We start from the raw sequence: 16,193 nt of genomic DNA, 5'->3' as shown, positions 1-16,193 counted from the left end.
ATTGGTTGATCAAGATAACTGCTGCTAAGAATGTTGGTTTTCTAAATTTGAGCAAGTTTAGATTGCCTGCATGAAGAAGTGTGCAACAAAAATAGAGATAGATGACCCAATGTCATACAAAGAGGTGATGGCGCTTGTGTTTTTTGAGTGTCGCTCGTAGCAAGAGAGAACCTACTCAACACATAAAGATGTCAACTAGGGACGTCACTGACCCGATTAGGGCATGGAGGCACGCCAAGAGGGTGTCAACCTCTTGTCGAATACCTATGGAATGGTCATCTAAGATCTCTAAGTCCTGTGTGCAGGAATACCCAAATCTGCCAAGAACCTCCTACGTCACGAAACTAAGCTAAACCTTGGGCTAATGACCTCGGTTTGACACGAAACTCACCGTAGGCAATTTCCTACATGTCCCCAAGCTACCTAGGCCCTCAAACCTGAATTCTGCACCCTGGCAGAAAACACGCTTACTGTCTGACAGCAAAATGGAAGTTGTCAGAAACGGTTCCAGATGGTCTCTACAGCTGCTTCTAAGGGAGAGCTACCCTACTCTATGGTTGGTTTCACTGAAATCTACCCAAAACTCCCTAAAACTCACCTGTAAGTCCGTAGGTCAATGCTCTTGAAGTAGCGTCTCGTGGCAAATGGTTGGCGTTGAATCGAAGAGCTCGATGAGTTGAACGCGCCTGTGGTCTCGGTTCTGCAATGCGACTCGTGCAGCACAAGATAGCAATCAAAGAAGATGCACACACAAAAATAGATAAGCTGCCCGCGCAGAGAGTTTTTCTAACTCATAAAATCCATCCCTACAAAACCCTTCATTTTGACCTTTATAATTAGGTCTTGTGGGAGGAGGGTTTCCCATAGATACATGGCTCAATAATCAATTATGTGCTTGAGTTCGGAATCAGTACAACTTGGAAGCCCATGGCCCCAGAAGATAAACCCTTTACATTTGAATAGCAAAAATATTAGGATCTCGACTTCAGAGAAGAAAATTAATACAAAAAGGCAGGGATTTGACTTGATGTAGTGGTGGCCGCTATCCACCGTTGCTGAGATGCAACACTCCCCCCCTCCTAAACCAAGTCGTCCTTGACATGGGATTGTTGTGGAGTGTGTTAAGCGCTTGGAGTTTCATCTGTCCAATTGAGTGGACATCTTTCTAATCTGTGCCCTGCCATAAGCTTAAGGTCCGCTTTGAACTGGGCCTTCTTCTCCTTTTCAATGGATGATAGTGGGATATTCTGGATCCCATGCTTCAACTCGATCACTGTATAACTTACATATCTTGCTCTAAGGTCTGCGACTTCGATGTTTAAGATCTTTGAATTATAGGAGAAGAAGCCGGTGTAGAAAGCCTCTTCGAATGTTTGGAGGTAGTAGCTGGGCAAAAACATTAGACGAGAAAAAAATCCATGCAAAATGACTTCATCTGGTTGGCCGGATAGATCATAGTATAGGCATCTTGTACCCTTCAAAAAACCCAACCAGAGAGTGTCGGTTAACTCCGTCTGGTGGTATACCTGTATACAGGTTAGTAGCATCTGACATATTTTCCTTAGCATGCCTGTAGATAGGTCTGGGAGACCTCTGTACATTTCCTCAGCTTCAGTCAATGATCTGATCATATATTCTTCTATAAGGTAGTCACCTAGCTTAGGAGCTGGCAGTAGTGGATAGTTCATCCTAGTGGGATGCTCCTTCTAAAGGTTCTCAAACTCTTGCCATGTGTATACTCTCGGACAGGGGCAGACTGTAGGATCTTCTTTAATGTATCTAGGTGCGTGGACTTGATGGATAAGAAATTCTGGATGCTTCTTAAGCCATCTCCGTCGCCATGTAGGTTCAAGACTTTTCTCCGGCACCTGCTGCTCCTCGAGCTTCATTTATCTGCTGGGAAGTCAGGTGAGCGACATTTGCAAAGTGTAGTATACGCTACTCCCAACGTAGGCTCTTCCAATGATACCTCTCATGGAGGGTCTCCATGCGCTCTCTTAACTTCATCTCTGCCAATTCATTCAATGTAAGCTCTTTGTCTGCTGCTTCAGCTGTAGTAGGCTCTGGCTCTGTAGCAGGTGCAGATATTGGTTTCTCTGGAGGCATCTCTTGCTGTACAGTCCCTTCTCTCTCTAGTGGCCTGGCTTCTTTTCTTCTTGCATTTTCCCTGTAAGCAAACCACCAAATTGAAATTTTTCAGTGTCTAGTCAGAGTGCTAGATAGGAGCTTCAACTGAATCTTTGATGATCATCAAATGCAAGTAACACTCAAAATATATGTATAAAGCATGCTTGCAAGCCCAAAACACCAAAACTGACAATTTAGCAACACCAGACAGTGAGCGTGTTTACTGTCTCCAGTAGGTGTTTTTGGCACTTTGAGGTGACAATGAGTGCATAGGCATGTAATACAATGCATGTGGAGTGTACTCCCCAATTTTGGTGTAATATGGAGTAATATACCATGATATATGGCAAACCCTAGATGGTAGGTGAGTTGTATAAATAGGTAACTTAGTGAAATTTTGATGCATAGTGCTTGTGGTTTCACAAACGTTGTGCAATGAGGCTAGATACAGCTTTTGATGGGGTGCAAGTGAACTTCTGGGCATTGAGACAGTAAGAGCGCTTACTGTCTCCAGAGTGATATGGAGCTGGTTTTTTGATCTGTAATGCCAGGGTTAGCTAGAAGGCATCATTTGATGATTTTTGATGTGATGACTTTGATAGTGTGATGCTCCTTGGCAACAGTAGGTCCAGAGGTGGCTAGCTGGTGACTGAAATGGCTAAGTGATTGTTTTTTGCATTTTTACTTGGCAGGAGGCTTAGCCAATGTAATCATGGTGATGTATAGGAGCTATCTGGAAACTTTGGTAGTAGTCTGGACAAGGGAGACAGTAAGAGCGCTTACTGTCTCTTGAGCATTTTTTGAACTTTTTGAGAATGTAGCTTTATGGATGGTTCACAGAGGCTCTAAGAAGCAATTGTGGAGTTTGGCTCTCAACTTGGAATTGGGTATCATGGTTTCTTTACCAGGATTGATGTTGACAGACTGATGAGCTTGGATTTTGGTCTAAGGATGGGGCTTTTGTGATTTTGTGGGTCAAATGCATGTATATTGATGTATTTTGAGGTGCATATCTGCTCAAAGTTGAGAAATTGGCCAAAAATCCCTTAGAGACAGTAAGAGCGCTTACTGTCTGGGGGATCACAGGAGTGACATGCAATTGGAGTTTTGTGTTGGGACATTGTAGCTAGGCCCTATACACCCTTTTGGTGTGGTCACTTGTCATTTTTGACACCCACATTGGGTGTGGTGTCTTCCCAAACTCCCAAAGCCATCTGCTGACTCTGTGTTGGTCTCGGCCTTCCGGGTTAGCATATGCCTATGTGGCATTGTTATTAGACCTATCTCTGAGGTCTCTGTGAAGTCCTATAGCCTTTGGTGGTCTCTAGAGTCTGCTGTGTTTTCTACGGGATTGTGCCTTCCCAGCCTTGTGTGTGCTTGTTACGTGCTTGTAAATGAGTCAAACAAGCATTAAATGACTTGAAAAGTATTCGTACTTACCCCTCATGGTAGCCATGACTGCAATGTGGAAGCAGGTGGCAATATGCTCTCTCAAGCTCTCTTTCACAAGGACAAGTAGCAAATGAGCTTAGAAATGAGGGCTTGGGGTATACATACCTGGAGCTTAGGATGTGCAAGTGCAACCACCCCCATGGTAGATGACCTACGGATCGAAAATTTTGTGATTTGGACACCGTATGGCCAAATTCCATCACTTTTGCACTTTGAGCCTTTCCGCATTAAAAATATGGTTTCCGTCATTTTTCGCAACCTGACCTGTTGACATTGGAAATCCATTCTGAAAATTCCTGTGGGTTTCCTAATATTAGGAAACATTTCTTGTATCTCTGTTTTATTTTTGGCGGCTTACTACTATTTATTAGAAAATAAAAAGAGAAAAATAGCAAAAAAAATAGCAAAGAAATAGCAAATCACTCCAAAAATTATCCGAAAAATCATAGGATGTCCCGATATCTCATATTTATTTAAGATAGCTAAAAACTAAATTTTGTACATATTTACACACACCTAGGTGTATATATGTGGCAGTTTTCCCTTTTTTACCACTATTCAAGGCAGAAAATGCAAACTTGGTCAAGAAAATTCGCAATAAAACACAAAATAAGTCGGAAAACATTTGAATACACTGCCCTATCATCATTTTGGGTCCCCATTTGGAATGCCTCCCCCCCTCCTATCTGGAGTCCTCCCGGACGACATTGTGTCATACTAGTGGTGTTGTGCATGGGTAAAACATTGGTGCCTATGCAAGGCCGTGTAATTAGCCCTATGCATGCATACTTGGTCAGTGCATGGAAAAATTAATGTTGTGCAAGATGAGGGTCTTAAGCAGATTGCTTAAGGGCATGTGCTGGCGAGGTTTCCAAGTGGTAGAATGCTTTCAAGAGACTAAGTTTCTCGGACATGGTACGAACTGGTGGTGGTTTGACCAATGTTGACTTGTTGAGTACCTGTTGATGTGTTTTAGGTTGCCATTGCAACCTGGATGTAGCCGGTTTCAGGTTTGGAATCTTTCGTTTGGGTTGCCATTTATACGAAACAGCAGTTTTGGTGGGTTGTTTAGGAACCCAAACTTGTTTGTAGTGAATAGGACTTTTGGGTTTCATTTTCCTCATTAGGAGAAATATGAACCTTGCATGGGCCTTGTAAGGAATCCTAATTTTTAGGGATAAAGGCTAATGTTGTGTAGGGTTAAGGGGACAAGGGCATTCAAGAAGCTAGTTTTGAGTAGACTTTTCTAACCTTTTTTTAGACACATGTAGGATGTGGACCTAAGAGGCCACTTTCTCTCTCTAGCTTTTGGAAAGTGAAGGGAGTAAAGGGGTGTGGCCACATCAGCAAAAACGTGGGTCACTAAGAGCCAAACTTTGAAAAAGTTATTTTTACTTATTTTTGACTTAAAATTCCCTCCCAACATATATACACATCAAAAAATCATTTTTTCACAGTTTTTTAAACCTACAAACACTAAAAGTCCACTTTTTCAAAAAAAAAATCCCCCCCAAAAAAAAAACCTTTGTTCTCTCCTCCTCCTTCCTCCTCTCTCCCTCTCCTCTCCCTCCCTACCCCCTTCTCTCCTCCTCCTCCCCTCTCTCTCCCTCTCCCCTCTCTGCCCCCTTCTCTCCTCCCATGTTCCTCTCCTCTCCCTCCCTACCCCCTTCTCTCCTCCTCCTCCCTCTCCCCCTCTGCCCCTTCTCTCCTCCCATGTTCCTCCCTCTCCCTCCCCCCTCTTTCTTTTCATTCTTTGCTTCCTCACGCAACAACTTCCATGGTGCTCACGGACATCACAAATCATATCCCTCCACCACCATGTACTCCGCACAACAAAAGTGTACATATTGCTTGTCCGTGGTGTTTGCACCGAAGGCCGCACGTGAGGGTGAGCAGAGGTCATCCCAAGATCATCATACTGTCGGTGAGACGAATGTGTATGGTTCTTCAATATCTTGGGAGGGGAGAAGTAGGCTTGTTAGGCTATTGCAATTGGTTGTGTATGGGTGCAGGTGCTTCTTTGCATTCGTGGATGCACGAATGTCAAGCTCTTCAGCTCAAAACAGTGGCATTACAAGAAACAGTGGGTGCAGGTTAGAGAAGTCAAGTGTCACCACTTTTCCTCTAAAACAGCCTTCTTTGTTACATCTTGCAGGTAGGTGCTTCAAATCCATCCTTATTAGAGGTGGGTAATCTCATCCTAATGCAAGAATGGCTCAAGGAACTAGCATAACATGAAGCTTTTACGGTGGCACAAAGCTCTCCTCAAGCAATGTGGCTCCCACTACACCAAAAATCACTATGCTAACATGGAGAGATCCTTAGTAGGACAATACAACAACTTTTCATCAGCAGCACACCCTTTCCTAACATGAGGGCACCCCCACCAGAGATATTTTATATGATAGGTCACCCCTTGAGCATACCATGTCATGGAATATATGTAAGAACTATGACTGCACTACCCCTTGGAAGTTGTTCACGACTGTATGTTTATCAAAGTTAATGAGAAGAAGTTTGGACTTTTTTGTTTGTTGATGTGTAAGAGCACTCTTGGTCTACCATATTTTAGATTGTTTGATAAGTTAAATAAGATTTGTAGTCATTTAAGGTATCATTTTTTTTTTGTAAGATTGTACATGAGAAGACATGATAAAGTACAAGAGATCTTGACGGAATAAACCTCGATGAGATTCCCACCATGCACTTGTGACACCATACCTCTCCTTGAACCCTTTGACTTCTATCGTTGTGGGGAGTCCAATGGGGGGCTCTTTTCAAATTTTTAGCATAACTTTTTTTTGAAGGAAATTTTGGTTATTCTAAAGTTTATACACAGTCTAGGAGTTCATTCTGATTGTTTTTCTTCAGTTTCAAATTTTGACCGAGTACACTCCTTAGAAGCCACTTTTGAAGGTGTTAGGGCGAGATTTTGGGAAAGTTTTGTATGTAGGAAATACAGTCCTTAACACAATAAAAAACAATGGTTCTTTGAGTATTTTCAGATTCCATGGTTTTAATGCTCGTTGGAGCCCGTAGATTAAGAAAAAAGTAAAAAATGTATGTTTTACATCATTTTTAAATAAATTGTCAACTTGCACATTGATTTTTGGAGAATGCGAGCAAGATATGATTTTTTCTCATCACATGATGGTCGAAGAACGCGATGAGATGAACAAATTTATGTGAGACAAGCCCAGACAGATTCGGAGCCGATTGAAATCTAGAAGCTGTTGAAAACAACCGAAAAGTTCAACACATCATTTCAGATGACTTTGCAATGACAAAATGATTAAGAGTTGTGTCTACTGTCTCCATAGTGATTTGGCTTTTCGGTTTATCCATGTGTTTTAAGTTAAGTGGTTTTGGCCATGAAGAGTTAAATTTAAATCAAATATTAACATTTTTGCCATCCTAAGGGGCAAACAAAGCTAGAAAATGCAAAAAAAAGGGTGGCCACAAGGGCGCGCAGATGGCCCATCCAGCAGTTTTGGATGGCTCATCTACGCGCCCTTGTGGCCACCCTTTGTTTTGCATTTTCTAGCTTTGTTTGCCCCTTAGGATAGCAAAAATGTTAATAGCTGATGAAACCAGATGTTTATGTAGCATGAGACTAGATTTTTATATTAACCAATGTGATTTGGCCTTTTGGTGCAGGGAACTAGTAAGTTGAGTTGAAGGAAGGCATAATGTGCTTGAAAAGTTAAATTTTACATTCATCTCACCTTTTCCAAGGTCCTGGAGTGCAACAATAGCCTAATTATGCAAAAAAAAGGGTGGCCACAAGGGCGCGCAGATGGCCCATCCAACAGTTTTGGATGGCTCACATGCGCGCCCTTGTGGCCACCCTTTTTTTTGCATTATATGGCCTTGTCTGCCCCTTATAATAGCAAGAATGTTAATATTTGATGAAACCAGATGTTTATGCAGCATGAGACTAGATTTTTATACTGTCCAATGTGATTTTCCCTTTTGGTGCAGGGAACTAGTAAGTTGAGTTGAAGGAAGGCATAATGTGCTTGAAAAGTTCAATTTTAGGTTCATCTCATCTTTTCCAGGGTTCTGGAGTGCAGCAATAGCCTAATTATACAAAAAAAGGGTGGCCACAAGGGCCCACATATGGCCCATCCAGCAGTTTTGGATGGCTCACTACGCGCGCTTGTGGCCACCCCTTTTTTTGCATTATATGGCCTTGTCTGCACCCCAGGATACCAAATTTTTTTTAGATTAAGTGAAAGCAAATCTTTATGCAACATGACAGTACAAATTCCACTTCTTTTCACTCAGATGTAATTAGAGCTCCCCCCCCCTTTCTTTGTGTTCAAAGGTCCGGAGCATTCACTATGTAAAATTTTCCTATATCATGTGCGTTCACTAGAATGGATTAAAAGTACCCCTTATAGGCCTTATCTACACATGTTTCTGCAACTTTACAAGAATATAAAATCCCTTTTGTTGAACACATGTGCTATGTTACATATACTTTAGTGAACTCCCCATGACAACGGCCTCACAAATCCTGTGCACTAAACATTAAACACTAGAAATCGACCAAACAAGGAGCCAATTTTTACTTCCTTGTGTCCACCTAGTGTTCTTGTGAAACATTGCTAATGATATATATTCAACATCCCCAAATGAGGACATCTTGACAAAGTTTATGATCCACTTTAATAAGAATAACCATTAATGATTAAACTGAAATCAAAATATTGCTTGAATTTCTTCAAGGTGGAGTGATTAAGACTTGCGACTTGAATCATCGTACAGGCAAATCAAAATATCCATAAAAGTAAACAATATTTCTCAGATCTGTATGAAACTTCAGTAATCTAAATTAAATACTCTCACTCAATGCGACACCATTTAACAAAAAAACATATTTATATTGCATTTATAGAGGAATCCAGCCTCATGAAAAATAATTTCAAATGGAGACAATGTTGTTGCTGTTAGGCTTATCTTACAAGTATTTGTCTTCCTCATCTAGAGATTCATATACACTTGAGTATTTGTGTGTCTATGACACTAGGGAAGATAGTAGTACTATATGGAAATTATACGAAGAATAAATTACAAGAAAAATCTTTGACGACTCTCCATAGATAACACAGCTTACTTACATTGTGAGACTCAAATCACATGCTACACAACTATAGATGGCGCACCAAAGTCATCAACAAAATAGCACCACCCAGTGTTATGAGGTGTGAAGCCTAAACACTGAAATCCATAAAGAGGTTAATTCTCTCCAGCATGATAAACTTAAAGATGGAGATGATGTTAAGCTCTGAATGTAAGCTACAAGGGTAGTTTTCTTACCATTCTTTCTTTATGTTGGAGATGAACCCTTGCAATGCCCACGTGATATTCACACCTCCTATTGTTGTGGTATGCAACTCATGTGAGCTCATACTTTTGCCACCTTCGGGAGTAGAGGTTTCCATGTAGTGTGAGTGAATGAAAGTAGAAGGAGTAGAATCTTGTTTCATGTTGTAATGGAGATGAGAGAAGGGAGAGGAGCTAGCTTGGTGTGAAACTATGTGGTGGGTAAGGGGAAGAGATGGAGGAGGAGCTTGCTTGGTGCTACAATGGAGGTGGGATAAAGCTAGCAGAGAGATAATGATGGACTATAGGGGGTGCATGTGGTTGTTGCAGCAATGGAGAGCTTGGAAAAAGGTTTGTAGAGAGAGAAAAACACTTTTTATCTATAGAATAGGTTTGGAAAGACTTTGGAGGGTGAAAATGATGTTTTGATTTGTTTTTTTAAAAAATCAATTTTTTGGATTTTTTAGTGCACGTTTTTAACTTTTGAAGGTCAAAAATACTTTTTTGACCATGAAATAGGTTTGGGGACCTTTTAAGGAGGGAAAACTTGAAATTTGAAATTTTTTGAAATTTTGAAATTTTTTGAAATTTTGAAATTTTTTGAAATTTTGAAATTTTTTGAAATTTTGAAATTTTTTGAAATTTTGAAATTTTTTGAAAATTTGAAATTTTTAGTGTATTTTTAAATCCGGGCCAAAAAGTGGGGGAAAAGAGGTCAAAGTGGTCCCCCCCCCCCCTCTTTCCCCTAGCCACCTCCCTTACCTTCTCACTAGGTAAGAGACAATTAAGAGGTGTAAGGCTACCTTGTCCCCCTACTTTTTTGAGGGTATAGAGTGTGTCCACCACCCTCTTCCTATTGGCTGACCTCTAATTAACCTTAATCCCAAAGGGCCCCTAGAGGGTTCATATTTTTCCTAATGTGGGCGGTGGGTGGGCTCGGGTGTACTGTTTGGATTGTCGAGTAGCTGTGATTGCCGTGTGGTTGCCTTTTGGCAGCGGGGGTTGAGCAACTGTTGGCTTGGGTTGCTTGGGCCTCCAGACCTGCTTGGTTTTCTGTATAGGAGTAATGACATTAGCAGGTTTGATTGGAGTCCACCTATATTTGTTGGATGTTGTCGATGTGCTGGGCACTAGTGGTGGCTTCGCTTTCCAGAAAAGTTGTTGGCTAGGCTTTGGCGGTGGAGATTGTGGATTTGATTGTTTTGGTCGCCAAACTTGCTTGTATGTTGGGCGAGATAACTATGGAATTCCGGATTTATGTTGCCTTTTTTTGGTGTGAGGAAGTGCAGGTTGTGACACTGGTTCTTCAATGCTGACCTGACATGCAGCATCAGCAGTTTCTTTTGGCTGTGATGGTTGTACAGTTGCTGAAACAGGTGCAGGTGGTGGAGGAAGGAATTTATGATTGTTTTCTCGTAGTTGCTGATGAGGGATCTTCTCCTCACTTGCAAACAACACTTTGCTAACCTTTCCCTCTACTTGAAAGTACATTTGGTTACCTAACCAATGAAAATAAGCGTTGTATCTCCTTTGCCAGGTTGTACCAAATATGATGGGGGAATAATCATCTTGAACATCGCACACATGAAATTGATGAGTGCACAGCAGGCCATTGATATACAAGGGTATCTCCGCCCAGCCTTTGGTTATGATAATTGCATTATTGAAGGCTTCACAGCAGCGAAATTTCGGCACTAACTGAACACCTGTCAGCTAATTAAAGAAACTGTATGTGACGTAGTTGTAATGAGCTCTTGAATCCACTAAGGCATAGGTTGGAACTTTATCCAGGGTCACTTCAATCGGAATGCAAGGATCAACATCTTCATCATCCACATCAAAAGGAGTAATCTGATACAGTCGAGTCCACTTTTGCTTGTTGAATCCCTGTTGCTGCTGCTTTCGTTTGAGTTGTCGAAGCCGTGCTTCTTCTTTGATAAATTTGGCTGTAGCTTTTCGACAACCAGCTGCATGCACCCTCTCAAGCATTTCTGGAGTTAGCGGGAGATGATATTTCTTTAACCTGCATCCACTAATCCAATTAGGCATCTCCTCTCCCTCTAATGTGGCAAGTTTGATGGCCCCGCTAGATGATATATCTGTAATCAAATAGGGTCCCATGCCTCGCTTCTTCAATTTCTTGGTTTTTTGTTTGAGTTTGTAGACAAGCACATAATCACCTTTCTGAAATTCTTTCGTTATCAGGTGCTTGTCATGGAACTCCTTCATTCTGCGCTTTTGCGCGTAGATGCCTATGACAGCTTTCATTCTTATTTCATCAAGTTTCTCTAGGTCATCTAGGCATTGTATGAGCTCATGACCTGTCCATTCGAGTGCTTGTGCCACTCGCTTGCGGGGATATGGAGCTGACTTCTTATGTATGACAAGGAACTCGTCAAGCAAGTATTCAATCACTTCATTGACAAAGTGGGTTCCTCGCGTCATACTGACTATTTCTATGGTAGACCCATCTCTGTAAAATTTCTCATATAGAAACTGAGCGATGGTGCGTGCATTTTTTTATTTGGCTTTTGCTTCGACCCCTTAAGTAATCTGTAGCCACAATGATGTATTCAGCGTGACTCCTATAGGCCGGTGTGATCGGACCCACGAAATCAATTCCCCATTTGGAAAATTCTCTAGTCCCTAGCATAGGTCTAAGAGGCATATGGTCCTTTCGCATAGGAACTTTTGCACGTTGGCAGTCGTCACATCACTTGACATACATCGCCGCGTCTTGAAGGAGTGTCGGCCACCATATCCCTGCAAGCATAATCAATTGCGCAGTGCGTTCTGCTGAGAAATGGCCACCAGCCTGCCCTACATGTGCTTCCTGTAGGATTGGCAGGTATTCTCTTTCCGATGCACATAGCCTTAACTGATTGTCTTTGTTTCGTTTATACAATTGATTTCCAATCAGTTGATACATTTCTGCTTCCTTTATTATCGCGCGTTCCCTTGTCTTGCTCATTTTCTCGGGAAATGGAGTCCCCTTAAGATAATCAACTATATACTGACTCCATTTAGGTGCTATGGTCACTTGGTATAAGGTGGCATGATCCACCGGTGGTTTGGCTCTGCATCGTGCACATTCTTGAATGTATTTGTGCACATCCTTCTTCATCCGCGGCCAATACACTCCAAGTCGATTCAACTTCCTGGAAGTCTGGTGGAATCCGTGATGTATTCCAATGACCTGTGTGTGAGCTTCAGCCAGATATAGTGGAATCTCATTTGGCTCAACGCATAATTGGAATATACCATCAGCATTTTGACAATACAATCTTCCACTAATCAGCTTGAAGTTCTTGCTTTCAAAGACCACATCTAGTGACATCAATCATTCACGCCCTACTAAAACTTGTCCGATAGACAGGATTCGGACGATTTTGTGACTCCATCGAGGAATCATTTCTATGGTCTCTTAAAGCTTCTTCCTGATGGATTTTGGATACGAGGCCTTGCAATTGCATTTGGGATAGGGCTTGAGTAGTAACAAAGGCTCGCCAGCTTGCAGGTAAAGCTGCCAATAGAAGCATACATTGAAATTTCTTTGAAATCTCTATTCTAGAGATGAGAACTTCATCTAACAATGGCTGCCAATTGTCAAGAAACTTGGCTGCACATTGTCCTTCTTGCATAGTATTGTTCACAAGCCTCTTGATCAGGGATACTTGGTAAACAAGATCAGTGTGCTCATAACTATTGTTGAAGGACTCCCAAAAAGCCTTAGAGGTGGATAGAGTCCGCACCATTTGGACTTGCCTATCTTCACAATGGAGTATAATCTCCATTTGAGCCGTAATGTCCCTTGAATCCCATGCCAAGTGTATCTCCGTGTTGGAGGCATACTCGTCTTCACTTGGTCTTATTTCATCTCCAAAAACAATCTTCCAGAGGCCAAGTTTCTTCAAATATAGCTCCATTCTCAGCTTCCACACATTGTAATTGTTCCCATTGAGCTTATCAATGGTGAAGTACCTTGAATTGGTGGTTGCAACCATAGGTGATGAGGCGCTAGTCATGCTAGCCGAGTGAACCTTGGAAGTGAGAGATGGGCGTAAAATTAGGCCGTTGCTTTGAGAGAAGGCGCTTAGAGTACTTAGGAACTCAAGTTCTTGAGCTCTGATACCATGTGAACTTGAGTGATATATAGAAGATAGAGTGAGAGAGTAGAGAAGGAGAGAATAGATAGAGAGATGGAGGTAGAGAAGAGAGAGAGGTGTGAGAGAGAAGGGAAGGGGGAGTTGACACCAAGTAGAGGGGGACATTTGAATTTGAATTGCATACAACAACTGCATTAGAACAATACAAGGGGGAGTTCCTTTTACAGGCTTGGATAAGCAATATAGTCGTTGTAGGGATAAGGTATCTGTGGTGAGGTTTGAACTCCAGCTTAGGTGTAATGTGCAATGCACTTTCCGCACCTGGTGCCACTTCTCCATCGAGACGACGCCACCACCCCAATGCAACATGCAGCCATGCCGCCACACAATCATATTCGTTTTTTCCCCAAGTTAAGCTTTCACTTTTAAAAAGTCTTGAGTTTGGCCTTCTTTCATGTGCCACAAACTGCCGATCCAAAAAAGGCTTCATAAAAATCATCTTTAGTGTGGATAGTTCCATGTGATGCCAACGAGTTAGAGTCCATCCCGCACACCACTCTGGGAAGAGCATTGAGCCGTTGCGAACCATTGGGCTTTATGCAATATCCAGAGAGCTTCGAAATTGCTAAAATAGTGAAAACATTCAACATAGTACATATCATGGCACTAGCTGACGATTACACCCAATAAACCTTTGACACTTCTAGGTATCCCGACGAGTTGAGCTTGAAAACCTCCTTTGGTTTTCTGAATTCCACATTTGACATGCACTTCCCAGTAGTATCATTCGTACCTTGCATCAACCAGCTTTCAAATAATTGCATCGTCCACCTGCTATCTTTGATGTACCTACTTCAAGCTTCTCCCTGGATCGACAAGATTTGGTTGCATGATCATTGCCCACCCCCTAGTTGAGCATTCATGATCAACCACAACATCATGTAGATAAGATAAATCTGCATAATAAAAAGATGAGATATGGTATGTACATAAGCAAGAAAGATATGGATATGAAGACCTCTTTAGTGGATGTTGGTATGGTTGCTTATGAATCTATAGGAGTCTCTTATATGGATGGGGATGCTTATCATGTGCACGAATATCATTGTTGGATATAGGTTGAAACTAACAAATATTGTGAAGATGTGATTTGCAATTTTATGATTGTGGGTGCCAATATATTAAGGGCACATGATAGGGGTGCTTTTCAATCGGATGGTAGTTGGCAATGTCTCCAGTTCGATCCAAATGGAGTTTACATATGCATAGGGGAGCCTATGGCTTTCCATTTGACCCAGGAGGGTGTTGTAGCTGATGATATCTCTCTCGGAAGCTCCTTGCAAAGAGCATAGTATTTGGCATATAACCTGTTGAAAAGCAACTGACACAAGCATAACCATCAAATGGTGCATACAAACTTCCTTGCATGTCCTATTTTGCATAGCATACCCAGCCTCATCACCTACTATAATCAACCCCCCAAGTCCATAAATTCGCCTTCTTTGACATTTGTACCTGTAGATGTTGAGCCAAATTGCCCAACCAATACCTCCTACATGCACATCTCTCTGTCCCGCTCTTCATGTATGGCATCTACTATCAAATCATCACAAAAGAAAGATAGGAACTCATCACATACCTCCTCGTCAAGTACGAGAGAACCGCCAATGACCTCCTTGCCACAAAATGACTTGGTATGTGCATCTTTACCCTCATGTTGCTGTGAGGAGATTTGCCCACCCCCTTGGTCCTAGACATCATTCACTTTTTCCTCAAGTTCTTCACGATCTTCAAACTTTGTATCTGCTTCAATGTCAATTAAAGGCTCTGACACTTGCACGGTTGACTTGATCTCCTTTACCACCACCTGAGAACCCACGACATCTATTGTCTCCTCTTTATGTGTATCCTTGTTTACAAGCCCTTTATCCTCATTGATGAGATTCTCCTTCTTAGGAATATATATATAACACATAGGGAGCATTGATGAAACACAATATGGAATAGAGATTACCCATGGAGGACTTGTAACTATTGCATGCTGGAAATCGTGAACAGCGTTTACTTGCTCTGCATGTTGCAGGGTTGTCGAAATAACTGCATAATCACTAGGCTTGAGCAAACCCATCTCCAAATTCTTCTTTGGCTTTCTACTCTTCACTTTGGCAACATACACTACATCCTCATAGGCCTCTGCACCACTAAAATCCACCTTCATTCAAATATTGGGATGTAAACACTCCAAAAATCTCTCTAATTTGAAGTAGTCATTGCCTCAAGACTGTGTAGTAGCTTCTAATTGCTGCCATATATCTTCAAATTGCTTTGAGAAGGTTGTAAACTCACCGCTTACATATTGATTCAAAACCTTCAATTTTATGTCCACTTGTGTAGGAAAAATCCTTTGCTTCCATGACTGCCGATCAAGAACTTCCAACCCCTCGAACCAAGCTTTGGTTTTCCCTCGCGTCACCAGTGGCATAGCCCTTGATTTGGCTACATTGGTCACCATCCACATTGACAACATCCAAAGCTCCACATCTAATATCCAATCTTCAGCATCTTGCTCACCTCAGAACACTAACTCACAATCTGGAACCATGTTATTGCACCAAGTAATCACTTGAGTGATCAGTGTGATCCTCCACGGGGAAAACACAAGATGGAAAGGGGGAAATGGGAAAACACGTAGCACACAACCTGAATGCCTATCTATAGCCCAATAAATCCACAACCCCTATCCTCTATTTAACACACACCTAGACACCCAATCTGCAAACAAATCTCATAAAATCTAATATCTAACCAAACCAAATGATTTTATCAACATGGGGCCAATGGTAATGGGGTCCGAATGAGAGATGGTCTATCAAAGAGCAAGGCTAACTAGTGGAGCATAAGACCTTAGGGTTAGCTTCATTGAAGACCTCCAATAATGAGTGTAAAAGTCCTTTGACCTTAGGTAAGCTAGGGTTGTGCTTGAGGTGGGAACCCGAACCAAGCTTAAGGTGCTTGATGTGCTTGTCGCACTTGATGACCAAGCTGCTTGAGGTGCTTGATGATTGAGGTGCTTGATGATTGAGATTCTTGAGGTGCTTGACATGCTTGAGATGCTAGGGTTGTACTTGAGGTGAGAACCCAGCCCAAGCTTGAAGTGCTTAAGGGCCAAGCTTGTGGTGG

The 16,193-nt window shown here is 41.9% G+C and overlaps 2 pseudogenes; both read right to left on the bottom strand.

Moving 5' to 3' along the window:
• Nucleotides 1-10,037: 10,037 nt before the first annotated feature.
• Nucleotides 10,038-11,352, bottom strand: LOC147422620 (uncharacterized; annotated as a pseudogene).
• A 3,411-nt stretch (nucleotides 11,353-14,763) lies between these two features.
• LOC147422619 (uncharacterized) lies at nucleotides 14,764-15,627 on the bottom strand (annotated as a pseudogene).
• Nucleotides 15,628-16,193: the final 566 nt, after the last annotated feature.

The sequence above is a fragment of the Adiantum capillus-veneris genome, chromosome 27 (assembly GCF_014529385.1).
Source record: "Adiantum capillus-veneris isolate H3 chromosome 27, ASM1452938v2, whole genome shotgun sequence".
NCBI lineage: Eukaryota > Viridiplantae > Streptophyta > Polypodiopsida > Polypodiales > Pteridaceae > Adiantum > Adiantum capillus-veneris.
This window is presented reverse-complemented; position numbering and strand designations above follow the sequence as displayed.